At 47.1% G+C, this 6000-nt stretch overlaps 1 long non-coding RNA gene across 1 annotated transcript in view; it reads right to left on the bottom strand.

Moving 5' to 3' along the window:
- Positions 1-934: 934 nt before the first annotated feature.
- LOC138283172 (uncharacterized) overlaps positions 935-6000 on the bottom strand; it is a 29046-nt gene continuing 23980 nt past the window's right edge. Inside the window, exon 3 of the long non-coding RNA XR_011201105.1 lies at positions 935-1085. This is a non-coding gene — a long non-coding RNA (uncharacterized lncRNA). The remainder of the gene's footprint in view (positions 1086-6000) is intronic.

Below are 6000 nucleotides of genomic sequence, written 5' to 3'. Positions count from 1 at the left end.
TACTTTTGCCATTTATAAAATTTTGCAGGGGCAAGAATACTGGGCGCATTCAAATTCTTAATTTTTGCTAAGCCTAAACAGCTTGCCTATTGTACAGTTTCATTTAAAAATATCATGTGAACAGGTATCAGGCATGCTGTAAATAAAGCTTCCTTTCCCCTTATTTGACAATTTTTTGTTACCCACACACTTTTTAAGTCAATCAACTTCAGCCATTATTCATAACCTTCTATGGCCAACCGGGAAACAAAGGAATCCAAATAAATTAATTTTGTGTCTGTCAATAATATATGTACAGTTTCCATTATTGGCAATTTGAAATAATATGACTCAGCATTTTTAACACTGTGCCCAGAAAAATATGTAAATTTTTCAGAATATGTTTTAGAACTCCCTTGTGGTGGAGTTGGACAATGTTCCCATTGTGTGTAATTAAAAATTGTTTTTGGGGTACTTGCTCTGTGAATGAAATGGTGTACATAATAATTATAGCAAACATGTCACCATAATTCTCTTTTGATTGATAAACATCCTCACTTTGGAATACAGTAAAATAGTGCAATTCAGTCATCATAGAATCAACTGTTTTCACATCCCAGTCATCAGAAACAACTCCGGTTATTATTACATCATTCATAGAAAGTTTAAACACATATGGTATTTGAATGACCTCCATGGGGCCGTATATATCAAATGTGACTTTATCCTAAACAATCCCATCAGGAATTGGTATAGCGGAAATGTTCACGAAAGACAAGTCTCTCCGGACCTTGTGAGAAGTAAAATGGGGTTTTAGGAACTCATCTACCAGTTCAACTGTTGATCTTTCAGGAAGGTAATGACCATGTATTAACAGAAAGAATGTAATGACAAAGCCAATCCAAAGGAGAAAAGCTAATATAGTCAAGGAAAGCCACAGATAGTTCCATGGGAATATAAAGTAATTTATTTTAAGCCAGTTGATCAGCTTACATATTTTGGCAGTTCAGGTGTAGAAGAGGCAAATGAGTCCGGAAAGGTGTTGTATCTGAAGGAGAACTGGTAGGGGTCTTCCACGGTGGTTCACTGTAAATGATGCCATCCGTCTGTGTAGAAGTTGAATCAAATTGATCAGTAATTTCTGTATTGTTTGTTGTTTTTTTTAAAATATATTTTTATTGTTATATCGCTCAACAACTAAACACAAAAGAAAGATACAGGTGATTATAATACGATGCAAGGGGTGATATACTCCGCTCTACCCTTGGCGGCCACATTTACCATTCCCGGGCAAGTGCCCCTCCCCACAACCGCACACGCAAGCGCGGGAGCCCCAGCGTGGGTGCGCGCCAGGCCGAAGGGGCAGGACCCGAACAAAGCGTTAGTCTAATCTACCTTGTGAAATAAAAATCTACGAACAAGGGGGTGTAAAAGAGGAGCCCAGTGAAAGGGTCGGGGTACCCACCCAACGTGCATGGGGAGGGGGGAGGACAGGCGGGGGGGCATAGGGGCAAAAGGCCACACACCCTCATTCACGCTCCGGCAATCGTCTCCCCGAGCGTTAACCGCGCCGCCCGGCGCGCTGTCCTGGGGCAGGCAGAGAACCCCAGGGGGAGCCAGTCCACAGGCGGTCAGGAGTAGGGGGGGGGGGAATCTTCAGGCAGGCGAGAACGGACAAGGCAGCGGGTCCCTCTGGAGGGCAGGCAACCCTGGCGCATGCGCTCTCACTTAGTTGGTGCGTCACTAGTGCTATCACTGCGTGCCCCCTTTTTTTTTTTTTTTTTTTTTTTTTGTTGTATGCTTATTTGCCGGTAGTGTAACTGGGCATCCACATGTGACAGTGTCATCTTGTGTGCGTTGGAATACGTCTTTGTAGTGTTTGTGGTGATGTTTGGTTATTTTGACGTATTAGTTGTCTCTTTCGCACGGCTTTGTCGTTTAGAAAAATATTCATGGCGGTCGTTCGTCGTCTTGTCTTTCTATGGCTATTACGAAGGAGTTCCAAATGTTTAAGCCTTTGACCGGGATTCCTTTGACCAAGAGAAGCTGCAGTGTCTGCGCTTCGGCCTTGGCCCAGCGCAGCAGCTCAGCGCGCCACTGATCAATCCCCGGAGCGACCGGGGCTTTCCAGTGCATAGCTATGAGGCGTCTGTACATCACCAGCGCTAGAGCTATGCATCTGAGTGTTTGTTTCCGATTTTTGGGACATGGGCCTATTCCCAGTAAGCATAATTCAGGTGTAGGGGACAGTGTGATGGCCGTCCATTCGGCCAGCAGTGTTATTATGTCGTTCCATACAGTTCGGATTGGGGGCCAGTCCCAGGTCATGTGGAAGAAGGTGGCCTCGGAGGTAGCGCATCTGGGGCACGTCTGCATCGATTGAGGGAACATGCGCGTGATTCGGTGGGGTGATAGGTATGTTTGGTGCAAGTAATTGAACTGGGTATAACAGAAACGCGGGTTGCGCAATACCTCTTTTATCATTTTCATAGCCTGAGTCCATGCGGGCTGTGATAGGGGTTCTGACAGCACGCTATCCCATCTATTTTTTGCTTGTTCTTGTCTATGTTCTAGGTGGGTGGTTAGGATCATGTATGTTCTTGATACATTTAGTGGGGCGGCTATGCTTCCTAGCAAGTCATGAAGCGTGGGGGAGACGTTTGGTTCTGAGTTTCCACAATTCCAGCGGGAGCGTAGAACCTGTCGCACTGCTCCGAATGCTATGAAACTACCTTGCCTTAAATTGTATTTGTCAGAGAGAGCCTTCAAAGTTAGGAGGCGTCCTTCATTGTATATGTCGCTGACTGTGCGTATACCCTTGTCATACCACCCTCCCAGGCCCACCTTGGTAGCTATATTGGCGAGTTTCGGGTTGGCCAGTAGTGGAATCCTGGGGGAGTACTGTGGCTTTTTGTCGCCGACTAGAGCGTGGCGGCCCCATATCCAGTGTGCGGTTTTCAATAAAATATTTCGCGGATGTTTGGGGCACTCGCGATTCATGAGGTAATGTAATACACCCATGTTTCCCAAAGTCGAGAGGATCGACTGTGATTCAGCGCTATCAGGGCATCCAAGCCAGGTAGATATCCATTGCAGGTGGGCGGCTGCATAATATAATTCGAATCTGGGTGCTCCTAATCCACCCATTATTAGTAGTTGGTATATTTTAGCTAATGCCACGTGCCGCCGGCCATTGCCCCATATTAGAGCTGTTAATAGGCTATTTAGAGGTTTGAAGAAGGAGGCTGGTAAAGCCAGTGGGAGGGCGATAAAGAAATACAACAGGCGGGGTAGAATTATCATCTTTGCTATGGCAACTCTACCCAAAGGAGAGAGTGGAAGCGAGCAGCAGAAGGACAGGGAGCCTCTAATGGATCTGATCGCTTGCCCAAGGTTGCCGTCCCTGAGATCGCGTGTGTCGTGGTATATGTTTATACCCAGGTATTTAAAAGTGGTGTAGCACCACTTCAGGTCGCCCGGGTTGGAAGGCAACCTGTGTGCTTCGGGGACTGGGCGCATGGGAAATATACACGATTTTGACCAGTTCACCTTCAGTCCGGCCAGTGAGCCAAATTTACATAGTAGTTTCAATAAGTCGGGCAGAGATTCAGTGTGATCCCGGAGAAAATTTAGTGCGTCGTCTGCGTATAGGGACACTATACGGTATGCATGATCACGGACGCCCCACGACGGGGCAACTGCCCGCAGACGGGCTGCCAGTGGTTCGATGGCAAGGGCGAATAAAAGTGGGGATAATGGACACCCCTGTCTGGTTCCTCTTTCTATATAGAACGATTGAGAAATCGTGTCACCTGTTTTAACCCTCGCTGATGGGTTAGTGTAAAGCACCTTTACCCAGTCAATGTATGCCCGTCCGAAGCCCATGCGACGGAGTGTTTCCATCAGAAAAGGCCATCCTAGCGTGTCAAACACTTTTTCTATGTCTAGTGACACTGCTACTCGGTGATAGTCGCCCTCTGGAGAGTTTGCCATTAGGCACAATAAATTCCGAATGTTGCTGAAGGTACTACGACCCGGTATGAAACCGGACTGATCTTGGTGGACCAAATCTGACATACATGGGAGTAAGCGATTGGCTAAGAGTTTACCGAGTAGTTTACAGTCTATGTTCAATAACGATAGCGGCCTGTATGAGCGTACATCTAATGGATCTCGACCAGTTTTAGGCAGTACCGCTATCAATGCCTCCTGACATGTGTCAGGCAGCTGGCCACGTTTTAAGGCTTCGGATAGCCTCGCAAGATATGGGGTTAAAATTTGAGTCGGGAACATGCTATAATATTCAACGGGTAGGCCGTCGCTGCCGGGTGCCTTGCCTTGTGATAGTTGTTGTAGAGCCCGTTGTATTTCCGTAACATCTATCGGCCTATCTAGGTCCACTACCTGCGTGGCAGTTAGGCAGTTTAAATTAATATTGTTGAAAAACTCACTTAATAGTGCTGTGGAGGGTGGGGGGAGAGCTTTGTAAAGTGTGCTGTAATACTCCCTAAAGGCACTATTGATATCTGCTTGGGTATTTACTATTAATCCTGTGTCAAGGTGGATGGCTCCTATGGGGGAGTTCCAGCGCTCGTTGCGTGTGAGCCATGACAATAGTTTGCCTGATCTATCCCCTTCTGCATGCGCACGGGCCATGTAGTGACGATAATCAAAAAGCCCTAGCCATTTATCTATTTCGTTCCATTGCGTACGCGTTCTAGTAAGCTCAGTCTGGGTAATTGTGCCCCTTGCGAAGTTACATTCGGAGGAGTGAACTTCCCTTTCTAGATTGCAAAGCTCACGTACTAGTGTTTGACGTACTCCTACTGTCGCTGAGACGCATGCTCCTCTTATGACTGCCTTGTGTGCGTCCCACTCGTTTGCTCTGGAGCTCGTTGTCCCATCATTTTGGGTGAAGTAAGAAGAAATGTGTGTGGCTATCTCTTTTTTAAATGGAGGGTCCTGTAGTAACTGAGTTTGTAAGCGCCAAGTTGGGATACGAGCGCGTGGTCTACCCCATCTGATGTGGGCGATAAGTGGAGAATGATCTGAGATTACCCTGGCAGTATATTCGGCACCTGTTATTCTATGTGTAAGGACCTGTGTGGTGAGAATGAGATCTATGCGGGTGTGGAGGAGATGTACCGGGGAATAATAGGAGTATTCCCGGTCTTGTGGGTGTAGGTGTCTCCAAAAGTCTGTCAAGCGGCGATCTGACATCCATAGCCGCAGTATCTGTGAGTTTTTAATTTTTGGGGTGGCCGCTATGGAGGGGGTGTGATCTGTCCATGTCAGTTTGTGGAACACAGTTCATGTCCCCGCCCCAGATGCATGTTGAGGGTAAGCCGTTTGATAAGTGAGAGATCGTTCTTTGTAGAAATTCGCCCTGTCCGACATTCAGGACATATAGCCCATTGATCACTAATATCTCCCCATCCAAGTGGCCTACTAATTGTATATACCTGCCATCCCTGTCAGTTACGCTGCGTTGTACCACATAGGGCATAGGGGACCCCTGGGGATATCCAGATCAAGACCACTCTGGCGAAAGATGAGTTTCCAGAACCATAGACCTGTCCCGCCCAGCTCCTTTCTAGCCGTGGGATATCTTCAGAGGTGATATGTGTTTCTTGGAGAATGGCTATGTGAATATGGTGTCGTTTTAAATGTGCATGTATCCTATTGTGCTTTTTTATTCCCGCCATTCCCTTTACGTTCCAAGTCATTATATTGTATATTGGTTCCTTATTCATTGTGTTGGATTGAGTTATAAAGCGCCAAGCGTTGTGATCCCAGGATCCCAACCCCAGTATCGTCCGCTAATCGCCGTCAGCCTGATGCGCGCGCGCCCCGTCCATACCCCCCGCCGGCCTGCACCCGCCCGCCAGCCATCACGGCTCCGAGAGGGGATGATAGTGCAGAGATGGGATAGGAAAAGAGGAGAGGGAAAAGATAACGGAAAAAAGGATATTTCGGGTAAAGCCCGGGTTTAAACAAAGTGGCACAACCGGTGCCTAAACT

Source organism: Pleurodeles waltl, chromosome 3_1 (genome assembly GCF_031143425.1).
Source record: "Pleurodeles waltl isolate 20211129_DDA chromosome 3_1, aPleWal1.hap1.20221129, whole genome shotgun sequence".
Lineage (NCBI taxonomy): Eukaryota > Metazoa > Chordata > Amphibia > Caudata > Salamandridae > Pleurodeles > Pleurodeles waltl.
Note: the sequence above shows the minus strand (reverse complement) of the source record. Positions and strands in the feature narration are given on the sequence as shown.